The sequence below is a fragment of the Suricata suricatta genome, chromosome X (assembly GCF_006229205.1).
Source record: "Suricata suricatta isolate VVHF042 chromosome X, meerkat_22Aug2017_6uvM2_HiC, whole genome shotgun sequence".
In the NCBI taxonomy this organism is placed as follows: domain Eukaryota; kingdom Metazoa; phylum Chordata; class Mammalia; order Carnivora; family Herpestidae; genus Suricata; species Suricata suricatta.
Window position 1 is genome coordinate 104,409,367 of NC_043717.1, and position 16,270 is coordinate 104,425,636.

A 16,270-nucleotide genomic window follows, 5' to 3' on the forward strand; every position below is an offset into this window, starting at 1 on the left:
TGTGTGTTAATTCTAATATACACCTATTTTAGAATTACTTTTCAAGAAGTCTCAAGTACTATTCATCTGTTGTAGCTGTTTTCATATTTCCTGTAGCTTACAAGTGTAATCACTGAAGCCCTCCTTTTGCTCATTTAATAACTACATTGCTAACTTACGACTCCACCCTTCTCCAAGAAACATACACACATGTGCAATTTTATACTTCCTTTGTACTTGAGAGTTTTTCTCCTAAACTCTACCGTGCCCCTGTGTTATAAAATGTCTAGTATGCCTCATTCATCAGTCTGATAAAATATTTCAACCAATCTTGGATCTTTGAGCTGTTCATAAGCTATATTTTTTCCCAGCTCAGAATCTTGTTTGGGGCTGTTTTTGCCTTTCATCATTTGTTTTGTAGCCAAGCCAATTTGCATTAATTTTTGTTAGTTTTGTTGAAGTATGATTTATAGACTGGGGTAACCATGACCACAATCTAGACGTAGAATACCACTATAAAACTTTGCAAGTTAATGCCATTTTTTCACCTCCAGCCCCAGGCAATTGCTTCTCAGCTTCTCTCTCTATAGTGTACACTAGATTAAGAAATTCACATAAATGAAATTGTACAGTAGATACTTTGTTTTTGGCATATTTTATTCATCCAAATTCTTTTGAGAGTCAGCCTTGTTGTTACGGTCATTGATGGTTCATTTAAAAAAATGTTTGTGTAGTATTCCATTGTATGGATGTACCATAATTCATATCTTTACCTGTTAGCGGACATTTGGTTTGTTTCTCCTTTTTGGCTATTTTGATAAAACTGATGTGAGCATTCATGAACAAGTGTTTGGATATATATTTTTATTTCTCATAGGCAAATATCTGGGAGTGAAAGCACCGGGCTCTATGGTAAGTGCATATTTAAGTTCATACGGAACTGTTGAACTGGTTTCCATTCCCACATTCTAACTAGCTCTTGTAATTATCAGTGTTTTCAAATTGTAGCCATTCTAGGAAGGGTAGAGAAATATCACATGTTGGGTTTTACTTGGATTTCCTTCATGACTAGTGATGTTTAACATCCTTTTATGTTCTTATTTATTGTTCATATATTTTCTTTTTTGAGGTGCACATATATAGTTTGTCGATTTTATTGGGTTGTCTTCTTGAGTTAAAGAAATACTTTATGTATTGTGAATACTTGAATGCTTACTTTTTTGTCAGAAATGTGTATCATGAATATTTCTCTGAGTACATGGTTTGTCTTTTCAGTTTCTTAACAGTGTCTTGCCAATACTGGAAGATTTTAATAGTGATAAAGCCCGATCTTCTGTCCATTTTTTCCTTTGGCCTGTGCTTTTTGTATACTATCTAAGTAATATGCCTATGCATGGTTTGAAGGTTTTCTTCTAAGAATTCATCAAGAAAGTTTTGTTTGAGCTTTTATTTTTAGATCTCTCCTCTGTTTCAATTAATTGTGTACATTGCAAGATAAGGGTCAAGGTTTACAATTCCTTAAGCTGATACTCAATTCTTTCAGTACTATTTGTTGGAAAGACTGTTTTTCCTCATTGAGTTACCTTGGCACCCTGGTTGAAAATCAAAATGCATGGGTTTATTTCTAGAATTTCTAGTCTGTTTCACTGATTTACATATCACTCCTTCACACCAATATAATACTATCTTGATTGCTGTAACTTTATAGTAAATCTTGAAGTCAGGTAGTACAAGTCCTCCAAATTAGTTCTTTTGCAAAATTATTTTGACTTTTTTGGTACTTTGTATTTTAGTATAAATTCCAGAATTGGCTTATCAAATTATGTAAAATATTTCATGCATTTTCATTGAGATTGTGTTGAATTTAGAGACCAATTTGGGTCAATGTACATCTTAACAACTGAGCCTTCTGATCCATGAACATGGCATATCTCCACATTTGTTCAAGTCTTTCAAAATCCTCTCATCAATGATTTGTAGTTTTTAGGGTACCAGTACTATATACTATATTAATTATATAAATAAATATAAATATTATATTACTATTTTTAGCTTCTTATTGCCATTAGAAGGATTACTTCATAATTTCATTTTCCAGTTGTCCATTTTTTTTGTATACAGTAATATAATTTTTTCCACTGTATTGACCTTATATCTGGAAAAGTTTTGTATTTCTTCATTATTTCCTCATAGCTTTTTTGTAGATTTCTTATAATTTTCTATATAGACAGTAATCTCATCATAGAATAAATTTGGTTTTATTTCACCCTTTCCAATCTCTGTGCCTTGTATGTATCATCCTTTCCTTATTTCACTAAATAGAGCCTCTAGTACAATGTTGAAAATCTTCCAGAGGACTCTTTTGGCTTTTTGATGGTATTGTTTAATTTGGCCCTATTGAATCATACAGAGACTTAGCTATGAAGTCCCTCTTGCTTTGGATAAGCTCTCAATTAGTATACTTGATGCTCAGCCACAGTAGTGATCAGACATATGCACATTATGATAACAATGAGATATTGTTCTGTATCTATGAGCTTTGCCAAATGAAAGAGCTGGATAAGGTCAAATGTTGGTGAGGATACTGGAAAAGGGAAGTCTCATAAACTGTTGGTGGGAATGTAATGTGGTACAGCCATTCTGGAGACCAAAATTAGTGAAATTAACAGTATTTTCACCAATTTACCTCTATATTATCTTCCAAGTATTTGCCTCAGAGGAACTCCCATACAAGTTCAATTCCAAACTTCTGGATGACACAGGGAATTGTAGGCTGGATGTCCATCCCTAGCAGAAGGAGTAAACATAATGTAGTGAAAGCACACCATAAAATGATCTGCGTATATTAGAAGCAAGGAACTAGGTTCATATAAGGCAACATGGATACGCCTTTAAAATGTATCACTGAGTGGGATAAAAAGAAACAAAATGAGTTCTACAGTATAAGGCAATTGATGTAACTTAAAGCCATGTACACACACACACACAAGTATATGATATATTTTATAAGGATATCTATATAACTGAGGGAAAAGGCAGTAGGTATTAGAAATGATAATAGGAAAAATGCAAATGTAATAAAGTAACATAGGGACATTGAATTTACCATAGTGATGAACATATTTAGTGAACTGAGGAATATAGTTAACTCAAGTCTTTAGTCTTGAGTTTAATATAATATAATAAAACACATTCTCATGCAGTGTTAAATGAGAGCAGGATATACATCAATGTATGTAGTGTGATCCCAATTTTGTTTTTCTTAAAGCTTTGTCCCTGTGCCTAGAGAAAGTGCCATCACGAAAAGCACTTTATTAACTGTGGTTGTCACAACAGGAGTGTGGATGGTAAAAGGAAGAGTGGTTTTCAGTTTCCCTTTGTGCCATTGCACCTTCCTCAGTTCTCCACATGCTTCATAATGACAATGTATAACCTTCAGCATACAAAGGATCACTGTTATTTTGGTAAAACCATATTATTAAGAAAATTATATCTAACAACATTTCTTCAAATTAGCATGGTCACCATTATTCCATTGAAACAAATACACCCCTGTTTCAGGTCGCAGAACACCAATAATCCATACAAGTATAGTTTGAGAGAATACGTCTCTTCCAGATGGTCAAGATATCACTTTGCCATGGATACAGCAATTTATTTGCTCCCTGAAGAAAACATTGCTTAAATGCAGGTCTTTTGTGCCTTGAGAATCATAATTTGTCTGAGGAGTCTGGGCTCTTTTTTCAGGACAAGATCATCACTGTAATACTTAGAAATAGCAGAAGTTAAAGTAATGTGTTTCTAAAGCTGGAGTAAAACTAAATTAATAAGGTCTTAAACTATTAAGAATTAATTAGAAATATAAAAGCACTAAATGCAAAAACTAAAAAGCAACTGATGACTCTGGTAAACACGACCAAATGATTCTAGTGTTATGACAGGACCTGGAGTAGCCCTCACACTGGCAGAATAATATCTTCAGGTGGCAGAAAACATCATGAAACACTAATAGAAACTATGACATGGGAGCAATAAGAAAATATGGTTTTATTTCAATAAAGGAAGTCACAGAGGGAAGGACTGAACAAGAACAGCTAGACATGTCAGGGTCAGAACATCACTTCACATTCCTGCCTTTACCAACCTTATTTGTAGAGCTGATGTTGAATTTCCTGGTGTTTACTGAGCGAGAAGTAGGTTTAAGCATTTCTATAAGATGCTATACAGTGAACGATGAAAAATTAAATTAATAAATATAATTATTTTAAAAATTAATGTTTTTTTTTAGAAAGATAGAGAGTATGAGCAAGGGAGCAGCAGAGAGAGAGGGAAATGCACAGAATCTGCAGCAGGTTCCAGGCTCCAGGTTGTCAGCACAGAGCCTGAGGCAAGACTTGAACCCATGAACCATGAGATCATGACCTGAGCCGAAGTGGGATGCCTGACCGACTGAGCCAGTCAGGCGCCCCACAGATATCATTATTTTTAAACTCAAGTTTTAAAAGATTAAAATGACTGTCCCATAACTCTATAAATGTCTTTATATTTTATTGCTTTGGCACTTAGTGTGTTTTCACCTTTGTGTCTAACATAAATTGTATTTCATCGGTTCTTTTTTTAATGCATATTTATTCATTTTGAGAGAGAGAGAGAGAGAAAGAGAGAGAGAGACACAATGAGTGAGAGAAGGGAAGAGAGAGAAGGAGAACCCCAAGCAGGTCCTGCACTCTCAGCGCAGAGCCTGATATGGGGCTCGAACTCACAATCTGTGAGATCATGACCTGAGGCAAAATCACTGAGCCACCCAGGCACCCAGTGTGTTCATCAGTTCTAAACAAAACATGTCCTATGAAGTTGAAAGGCCCACTTGTGTGCAATTTTAGAACTATTTAATTCACTTGGAAATCAGCCATCGCCTGCTCTGCTGTATGGTGTAATATTCTTTTTCAAAATGTGGTTTTTTTGGACCATGATTGTCTGTATCAGAATCATTATGGTGCATATTTAAAAATGCATATAGTACTTATTCCACCTCTTCCAGGTTCTGGATCTGAGCTCTGCAGAGTTAACAAGTGTCCTTGTTTGGGGCCCAGTGCACCAGGGGTACAGAGATCTCCTATATCCATCCTCAAGGGCAAGGAGGGTTGATCCAAAGTCATCAGATTCAAAGGTGCCAATCAGTTCCTTGTGATGGTGGGTGAAGACAATATACCTTGTTAGTGGTCTAGGGAACTTGGATTTGACATTTCATATGCTTGCATGATGAGAGTGAGGCAAAAGGGTGAGATTCCCCCCCCCCCCTTTCTTTTCCTTCTTCCTCTTCTATTCATGAAGCTGTTGAAACTGAGACAGGCATAGGACCAGGTCTGGCATCTCTCTTATTCTCTGTCTTCTCTTTCTATTCTTCCACATCTAGAGCTTTGATTAGTTCTGCTGTAGGCATTGTGAAGAAAATGTGTTCTTATTCTCTTTGGATGCTTTTTTCCTGGCACTCACAGGTGTTTCCGAGGCCAGCCTTTTCCCCTCAACTAAGACAAAGTTTGAGATTCAAGTGTGGGCTTAGGCCAAAAAGAGCAGTTTGATGACTACCTCTGCTTTGTTTGTATTTCGGGTTTTGTTTTATTGACGTAGGGATGCTTAACAAGAGATCTAAGGTTTTAACAGATTTAAAAACTTTTTTTAATCTTTATTTATTTTGAGAGAGAGAGAGACATAATGTGAGCAGGGGAGGGGAAGACAGACAGACAGACAGACAGACACACACACACACACACACACACACACACACACAGAATCCGAAGGAGGCTCCAGGCTCTGAGCTGTCAGCACAGAGCCCGATGCAGGCTTGAACCCATGAACCATGAGATCATTACCTGAACCGAAGTCGGAAGATCAACTGACTGAGCCACCCAGGTGCCCCCAAGAAGTTTTATTTTAAAAGCTAGCAGAGAAATGTTTGCTTTTTAATGATGCAAACTATTATAGCATATTTGCATGCTGAAGGGTATCACCTGGTATATAGTGAAATACTGACATTGCAGGACATTACGGTTATTTGCAAGAGAAAAGTCCTTGAGTGGGTAGGAGGCTGTGGGATCCCAGTGTCCTGATGGAAGAATTACTTTAGATGGGCATCGGGATTGATCACCCACTGAAGTAGGGAAGGTAGAGTTTATAGGGAAAAGTGAATTTACAAAGGAAATATGGTTCAGTTCTTGAGTAGTATTGAGTACACATTTGAGATTTGTGACCCTAAATTTCATATAAGAAGAATCAGTTTTGGGAACATCTGGGTGGCTCAGTTGGTTAAGCATCTGACTCTTATCTCAGTTCAGGTCTTGTTATCAGGGTTGTGAGGTCAAGCCCACGTTGGGCTTAACACTGGGCATGGAGCCTACTTAAAAATAAAAGAGTCAGTATCATTGGTATTTTTCTCCAGCCACATTTAGCTTCATAAATAAAAGCTCTAGGGATTTGGGTTTGAACAGTTCTTGTTTTGTTAATGGAGAAGGACAACGGAGTTCAGGATGAGTATGCTGAAGGTCACAATGCTAGGCTATTGAAGACATGATGGGTGAGAAGATGAGGGGTGGTGTCAGGAGGTGACAAATGGTTTAAAAAGTAGTAGGGTGGGGTGCCTGGGTGGCTCAGTTGGTTAAGCATCTGACTTCAGCTCAGGTCATGATCTCACGGTTTGTGGATTTGAGCCCCGCGTCTGGCTCTGTGCGGACAGCTTGGAGCCTGGAGCCTGCTTTGGATTCTGTGTCTCCCTCTCTCTCTGACCCTGACCTGCGCTCACACATGTTCTCTTGCTCTCTCTCTCTCTAACAATAAATAAATAACAAAAAATTTTTAAAAACGTAGTACGGTGATGGTGTTAGAGGTCTTTATGTACTCACAGAATTGTTGGAATGGGTATCGTAATATAAGTTGTAAAGGCAGAAGATAGTTGGTGAATGGGGAACCTGAAAATGAAATTAAAAAAAAAGGTTTTCAATGTTTATTTATTTGTAAGAGAGAGAGGCAGGAGAGAGAGAGAGCAACAGAAAGAGAGAGAGAGAGAGAGAGAGAGACAGAGAGAGACAGAGAGAGACAGAGAGAGAATGAACATGGGACGGGCAGAAAGAGAAGGAGACACAGAATCCGAAGCAGGCTTCAGGCTGAGCTGTCAGCACAGAGCCTGATGCGGGGCTCAAACCCACTAACTGGGAGAAAATGACCTGAATTGAAGTTGGACGTTGAACAACCGAGATACCCAAGTGCCTCTGAAAATGAAATTTTAGAGTCAATGCAATTGATAGTGATGATGAGGTCTGTAAAGGGAGACAAAACTTTTCAAAAAAGAGTTGTTTTTTTTTTTTTTACATCTTATTTATTTTTTAGTGACATAGAAAGACAGAGCATGAACGGGGGAGGGGCAGAGAGAGAAAGATACAGAATCCGAAGCAGGCTCCAGACTCTGAGCTAGTGGCCAGCACAGAGCCTACTACTACTACTACTACTACTACTACTACTACTACTACTACCTGCTCACCTTTTGCCTGGATTAGTATGATAATAATATTCCTGCTGCTAAATTTAACCCCCTCAACACAACAGCCAAAATCGTCCCTTTTTTAAAGATTTTTTATATTGAGAGAGAGAGAGAGAAAGAGAGAGAGAGAGAGAGAGAGAGAGAGAGAGAGAGAGAGAGAGAGAGAGTGACTGTGAGCGGGGAGGGTCAGAGAGAGGGACACACAGAATATGAAGCAGGCTCCATGCTGTCAGCACAGAGCCCCACACAGGACTCGAACTCAGGAACCACAAGATCATGACCTGAGCCCAAACGAAGAGTGGGATGCTTAACTGACTGAGCCACCCAGGTGCCCCCCAAAATGATCCTTTTAAAATGCATAGCAGGTCACGTCCTCAGCGGCTGAGCACTCTCTAGTGGCTCCCATCGCCAGCAGGGAAAGTCTCACCATGGATGGCCTGAAGGACTGTAAATAGGGTGAGCAACCCGTGGCCCAGAAGCCAGTTCCAGCCTGCCACCCATTTTCATATAGCCCACGATCTAGGATTTTTCTGTTTTACATATTTTACATGTTCTTCACATATTTCAATATTTGAGAAATAAAACAATACAATAAAAATAAGGAGAAGATTGCATGAGGTGAAAATGATCTGAAATTCCAATTTCAGCGTCTTCAGTAAAGGTTTATTGGCACATGGCCACACGCACTTGTTCATGCACTGCCCATGGCTGCTTTTGTGTAACAGCTGGTCAGAGTGGCATCCTTCCTCCTTGAAAAGGCACTTGATGTCCCTCTGCCTGGATTGCTCACTCCTCGTTCTTTGAGCTCTCCATTTGAGTGTCACTTTATCACAGAGCCTCTCCTGAGCACCGTCCATGGAATTGAAACCACTCTCCCTCTCCTCCCTGGCATGCCCCATCCACTTTTCCTGACTGATTTCTCCTTCCCTATTGCATTTAATGACCATCTAACATCTTCTCTACATTTTACTGATATATTTTAGTTATCTTTTGTCCCGTGATGTTTGCCTTTTGTTGACAGCTGACCTGGCACAGAGAACCTGGTCAATAAATGCTGAATGAATGGATAGAGGGGCTGGTGAATAATAAAAATAGTCTACATTATTGAATAGTAGGTTCTACAATCCACGGAACAGCCGTGCAGAGTAGGCATCAGTGGTCTCGCGCGATGGAGCAGATGGCAGAGGTTCAGAGGGGTTATGTGACTTATCCGACATCTGAAGAGGAACACAGAGGCTCAGGGCACTGGGAAGCAGTGTGGGCCTTAGAAGAAAGGCATTAAGAGTGGGAGAGACCATCATCGGAAGATCCTGGACTAACTGAGCCCCCTGCCCTCCTGGGACACTTACCTATTTAAGATAAGGACGTTGCCAGTTTGAGAAGTGATTTAAACTGGGACAGGCATCCTTATTCTATTTGCAATGAGGCAAATCCAATGCTATAGCAATTCAAAAAAAATTTAACTTTTGAGAAAGACCTCGAATAAATCAGTCACTAGGCACAGACATGACAAACGTGCTTATCGTGTTTCCATAAATACTACCTGTCACGGTCATATCACAGATGATGACCATAAAATAAATATCACATGGAGTTAAAAAGAGCCATGGAGACAGAATGCATTGCTAAGACCTAATAACTAGTGCAAGTGAAATATTTTGTAGTATAAGGATGAAACTAATAACAGTCATTACAGACCCACACTGGCGCACTTAGGGACAAGATTCCATTTGCTCTGAGGGTCGAGGACTCTAATTTTATAGGTGGTAATTTTGTAGCTGCACAAGGTTCTTTTATGAAGCCATGTAGCAATATTTAAAGTTTCAGAATCAAATATCGTATTTATTTGTTTCTCTTTCTTCTAGGGCAAATAACATGGCACTTTCCTGGGAGTTTCTCAGGTTGCCAAGTGAGGGTTTTTGAATATAATTTCTATAGCACCTCTTGGGTTTCTGCACTAAATATCCATAAGGCAAGTTAAACAGGTGCAAGGGGTTCTCTCTCCGTGTGCCTGATACTCACCTGTTTTCACATTAAAATCACCTGGAAACTTGATAAAAGTGCCTCGCATCCAGAGACATTGATGTGAGTAGTCTGGTGGGGCATGGGAAGTTTTAAACGTCCCCAGGGAATTCTGCCAGGGTGGAGAACTACTGCAGAGCAAAACTGAACCTACATATCAACATGACTTGTCTATAGCCCTTGTATTCATTCCTCTTACCAAGACTCCTCGGAGAGCGTCTCCAAGTAACTCGTGTTCACTGGATCCTTTATTTAGGCTTCTGGTGGGTTGTGTCATAGGCCATGTGATATGAATGACCAGAGACTAAAATAATAAGTAAAAAAATCGGGAGTTTCTTAATTTGCTCTCCAAATTGCTGGGAAAAGAGCAGTGATATTCACGCGCATCTATTTTATTTCATTTCCATGGATATTGGTGAACAGGAGGAACTGTCCTTCTGAAAGGACAGACTCGGTAGGCAAGCTGCCTGGTTCTACTTTCTGGTTCAGGTCTTGTCCTAAGTTATTGACCCTTTCTGTTTCCTAGTTATCTTATGTCAAAACAGTGCTGACATTCACTTGTACCACAAAATTAATAAATGATTTTCTATCAAATATTACTATAATTGTTTTGTGTTGGGTGAAAGGCATGACTGAAATGTTAGGTGAGGATGATGAGGTTTATTTTCATATGAAATCTATGGGCCCAGAAGACTCTAATACACTTCTGGGGTGACTTCATTCAATCCAACTCAAATAATTCTCACCTGTATGTAGATGTGCCTGAATCACTCTCTCAAGCCCTGACTCTTAAATTCGAGTTCTTGGAGGGGGGGGGGGCTGGGTGGCTCAGTTGGTTAAGCATCCAACTTCGGCTCAGGTCATGATCTCACGGTTCATGGATTCAAGCCCCACGTTGGGCTCTGTGCTGACAGCTCAGAGCCTGGAGCCTGCTTCGGATGCTGTGTCTCCCTCTCTCTCTCTCTCTGCCCCTCCCCTGCTCGCTCCCTGTCTCTCAAAAATGAATCAACATTAAACATTTTTTTAAAAAATTCAAGTTCCCTACTTATAAGTTCCCTTGGGTCATCTCCAGCTGGACGTCCCCTCGGAGCCTATGCCTCAGACCTAGACCTACACCTGTAACAAGTCATGGGTTAATCACCTCTTTGTGTCTGTTTTGCTTCCAAGTGTCTTTTATTTTTATTTATTTATTTATGTATTTATTTATTTTTTATTTACAGTTTATTGTCAAGTTGGTTCCCAAATAACACCCAGTGCTCTTCCCCACAAGCGCTCTCCTCCATGTGTCTTTTCGATATAATTCTCCTCACCCTTTGTATTGTGTCTGCCTAAGCCCAGGCTTGGAAGGCAGCATGGCAGAGAGGAAAGCCGGACATGTTATTGACCTCATCCCTTGTAAAACCGTCTCGTGAAAACCACCTCTGGCAGCATGAGAAGCTCAGGATCAGATTATATCTCTGTTGCTTACTTGCTGTGTTGCCTTGACAATGTATGTGAACCTCTGGTCCTCAGTTTACTTATCTGTAAAATGGTGATCTTAACACCTCTCCTATGTATACGGTCAGTATAATGCAGGCAGAAGGCATTCCAGAAGTGGGAACCTCCTTCTGCGCCTGTTGTTGCCCATCATCAGATCTCAAGAGGAGACTAGTTCAGCAGCCAGAGGACATTTTGAAATAATTATGTTTCTTGCTAGCACCTCTTGCAGGGGGTTAATGTCAGGTCTAATTCTCAATCCATTGAAATCTCTTTCTTATATTCCTTAATTCCCTCTCACCTTCTAGTGTCCGAGAGCCTTTCCCACATCCAAATACTCTCTCTCACCCCACACCGAACTCACAAACCAAAAAATCTTTTTCTTTATTCTGTTCTTCCCTCTTCTGCTTTTTATAATATAGATCCACTCATCCTCTCTCCCAGATGAAAAAGACTTCTTAGGCTTCCAAAATGGAAAGGAGAGCAAATGGAGGTTGGGGAGGAGGGAGCGGAGGAAGAAATCAAGAGGCAAAATATAGGATTCTCTTTTTCTTGGAGGGGTAAGCAGCCTTATCAACTGTCACAAGTTAACAATGTTTCTCCTATCACAAGAGTTACTATTCAAGACACTGACAACTACATCTTCACGAGCCTCTCCTTGCCCCCTGTTCCCTATCTGGCCCCTCTTTCATGCTGCCACCCACTGCGTCTGCAGGCTCCCCACTAATTCTGGGTAAAGGCCACAGCCCTTACAATAGTGTATGGAGTGAGGCACAATCCCCCTCTGTCACATGTGTGCTCTGGCTCAATTAGAGCTGCCCCCTCTCCCCCCTGCCTCGCTCCCACTCAGAGTATTAACAGTGAGATCACACTGTCCTATTCTGGGGCTGGATGAATCTGCAGGTGTTCTCTCTGCCTAGAAAATCATTCTTTCTCTTGATCTCTTGATGTATATGTATATTTGTATTTTCATAGTTGAGAGCATGGAGAAGCACTGGGCTTCTCTTTTCCTTATGACTCACGAGGCTATTTCTGGTATTTTGTATAATACATTCATTAGATAAATAGTTATCAAGTATCTACATGCTCCAGGCCACTCTGTTCTGTTACAGCACATCCAGGAGTAGAAATCTTGTTTTTCTGTACCTTTTTTACCGCCCCCATGTTGCACTCGGAGTGCTGGATCCTGTGTCAGGCATTAATGATGAAATTATCTTGGAATGGGCATCTGTTATAAAAGCTTTGTAGAAAACAAACATAATGTCTGCTTGACTTTAGTTGTAACGAGCTTCCTGACATCTCTTGGTGGTATCAGGGGAGCAGACTTTCTTTTTAGTTAAAGATTTTATTTATTTTTATTTATTTATTTATGTATTTATTTAATTTTTTACATTTATTTATTTTCAAGAGACAGAGAGAGACAGAGCATGAACCGGCTGGGGAGGGGCAGAGAAAGAAAGAGATACAGAACCTGAAGTGTAAGGACACAACTCTGAACCAAACAGACTCCATGACAGACTTTAACATCCCCCTCTGATCTAGAAGGCCTAGGTTTCAGTTCCTTGAAACTAACAGGCACTTACGCATTGCCTAGAGCAAGAGTGACCACCTTCGCAACACCCAATCAGGGAAGGCCAGCTACCACTCTCCACGTTCCTAACGGTGAGGCCTGTAGATGGAAACTTTAGATAGGACCCTGTTACCTAATGTTAAAGTTAATCTGATAGTCGCCAAACAAGACCCTAGGCTCGCCCTGTAATTGGTTGATTTTAAAGGTACTCTAAATGTTGTAATTGGATCCCGTCAAAAGTAACGAACACTCTGGACAATGTGTACGGTTGAAGTTGCTGCCAATGCTGTTACCCGATAATGATTGGATCACTGTACCTATGTCACAATTTCCTGTAACTCCCCCTTCCCAAACCCCATAAAACCCGCTCAGCCCTTGTTCAGGGCTCTTAGCACGGATCCACTGCATTGGTGAAGTCTGTGAGCCTGAGCCTGAAAGCCCTTTGCTTTTGTATGCATGACTCGGTCTTCCTGGCGGTCTCTGGTCTTTGGGGATGATATTGTGATCTGGGCATAACAGAAGCAGGCTCCAGGCTCTGAGCTAGAGGTCAGCACAGAGCCCAATGTAGGGCTCAAACCCACGAACCCTGAGGTTATGACCTGAGCTGAAGTTGGTCGCTCAACCAACTGAGCCACCCAGGCACCCCAAGATTTTATTTTTAAGAAATCTCTATACCCAACATGGTACTCAAACTTACAACTCCGAGATCAGAAGGTGCATGCTCTACCAACTGATCCAGTCAAGTGCCGTGCATTAAGGAGCAGACTTCTAACGCTAGTGTCTAACGCTAACTGTGTCTTACCCTATTGGGCCACATAATTCCCCAAGACCAAGACATAATTTTGAACTTTTATGCTCATGGTTACGTGCATTCCTTTCTGTGATCACTAAAAATGTATCCATAATTTTACTATCCTTTCCAGGGTGGAAAGAACCAGAGTGACCTCACATGGCCTCAGAGAGGGGAGTGGATGAAAGCCCAGCTGTAGCAGAGAGTTCCAATTTGCTGCCACTCTGGTGATTATATGCTTCTTTACTTCCTGAAATAGTGAAAAGCTGTCCAGGCTGTAAGACAAATGGGAGAGAGACAAGATGGCCGATTGGAGGGGTTTGTAATCTGGGAGAATATGGTTAAGTGAGCACTGGGTATCTGTATGGGTGATCTCCAAATGTCTCCAAACAAAGGTTTGTACCACTTAGGAATCATAGAGCAAGGCATGATTTCTTTTTGAAGACTTCCTAATTTGAGGTAAAGAGGTGAATGTGGCTAATACTATATCAGCTACCAGAAATCAGACCCAGGAATCTGTCTGATACTGTCTCATCAAACATCATGGGACTTGGAGAGCCTATAATTATGGCGCTCATGTTTACCGTGTTTTTTAGCTTAGAGGATGTTTTTATAAGCACTAATTTGATCCTAGTCATAACTGTTACTATAAGGACAATTCTAATTCTCACTACTGTCCCTTTGAGGGAACTGAGACACAGAGTGGAGATGACTTGCTCAAAGTCACTCAGCTTGTCCGTAGTGGGACCAGGTCTATCATCTCACGCTATCACAGTGTGTGTGTGTGTGTGTGTGTGTGTGTTTGTGTATGTGTGCATATTCTTATTATGTACATTAAAATATTATGAGGCAGTGACCAAATCAGATGACAAGATAGATACTTTTTATAATAGCATAGATTGGGGAAGCTGTTGACCAAATGGAACTACCTCTAATGAATACCCATCAGTAAGAGGAAATGTTTAAATTTATACCAGTCTTTAGAATATACTGATGTCCTCAAAGGGATTCAGAAAGAAAAATTTTTTCAGATTTATATCTTCCCAGATTTTAAAGGCTGCATTCTTTATAGGACCAGAGGACTGAGCGGGAAGAAGAGGAGAAGGAGGCTACTGGTCTTGAATTTTCACTGTGAGCCAGATGCCATGCCATCTACTTTTCATGTCAATCTCGCAACAACTCTGTGCTGTCTGTGCCTTCCTGGAGCCGAGGAGGTCCTTGGGCGAAGTGCTTTCAGCACCAAACCCAAAAAGATGTTCTCAGCTACCCGAGGTAAGTATTATGAGTTGCATTGAATGGATGTGGAATCAGAGGTTTGGGGGGATGGGGATAATTGCCTCCAAGTGTATGGCTCTTAAGAGATATTCATACCTGTAAAGAAAGCAATATTACAGTCATTTCCTCCATGAAATCCATATTTTATGTTCATGTCTGATGGAAATGAATACCCTGCATTGAAAACACAAAAATTGGGGTCAGTGTTTGACAAAGAAGGCTTAGTTTGAAAATATTTTAATTGAAACAAGAATGTTTGCAGCAGTTAGGACTTGCCTTTCAATTACAGTCTTACAATTTAAATGACAAGGATAAGATGCTATAGGAAGACATGATGTGAGGATTTAAAACTTTAAAAGGAGAAGGGCTAAGAATGGGTAAAACTGAAAACATATAAGGAAATGATAAAAAATTTTTTTTTTTAAATAATGGCCTTAAAGTTTCTGGTTGAAGAAAAGTTCACAAGATGGAAAAGCTTGTTAACGATCACCAGCAAATAGAGAACAAATTCAGGGAATGGTTACCGGGAAGGGGGAGCTCTGTAACTGAGCAGGTGTGCAGGAGAGAGGTGATGGGAAATGACAGAGGCCCTGGGACATGGCAGCCTGCCTGTTTGAGGATGGAGGCCACATGGGAGGAGGGGTTTGGTTTTCAAACTGTTTTCTTCACTAACAGAAGTTCTGTTTGCATGGCTGCCTAGGCACGGATTGTATCTCTGCTTAGAAAACTAAGAGGGTACAGAACTCAAAATGTCATGGGGCATACAGTCTGAAATCCGTGACATGGAGGTCACAGCCAAAACCCATGTTCTGTTTAAGGGGGGCCAGTGCATCAATTTAAAATCTGATTTGGCTATTGTTGACAGTGCTGTTATGAACATTGGGGTACATGTGCCCCTATGTGTCAGCACTTCTGTAGCAAAGTGGATGGACCTCGAGGGTGTCATGCTAAGCGAAATAAGTCAGGCAGAGAAGGACAGATACCATATGTTTGCACTCATAGGTCTAACAGGAGAACAGGAGAAACCTAATGGAGAACCATGGGGAGGGAAAGAGGGAAACATAGTTGGGGAGAGAGAGGGATGCAAAACTTGAGAGACTATTGAATACTGAAAACGAACTGAGGGTTGAAGGGGGCGGGGGGAAAAGAGGTGGTGGTGATGGAGGAGAGCACTTGTGGGGAGAAGCACTGGGTGTTATATGGAGACCAATTTGACAATAAACTATTAAAAAATAAATGTGTTCTAACATAAATTTTAAAAAATCTGATTAGGAGTGTTTAAGCATGAATGCTAACACCAGGGTCGCTAGCAGTGCTGCCGCCAGGAGTCCGCAAATGTCTGGAACCTTAGTAGCTCTGGCAGAGAAGTCTGGGTACTAGGGGAATTTATACAGAACCTATTTTCCGAAGGAATTCACATAAATGACAGGAAACTGTCAATTTATACCAGAAATTGACATATTTATAAATCCAAAAATGTATTTAAAGCTAAGAAGGGCTTCAATAATACATGAATTAATAAAAGAAGCCTTATGGGTAAGAAGTGTTTTTTAGACCTGTTTCAACCTGAGATAATTGAATACACAAAATAGAAGTAAACTAATGTCCTCTTAATTTTTCCTTG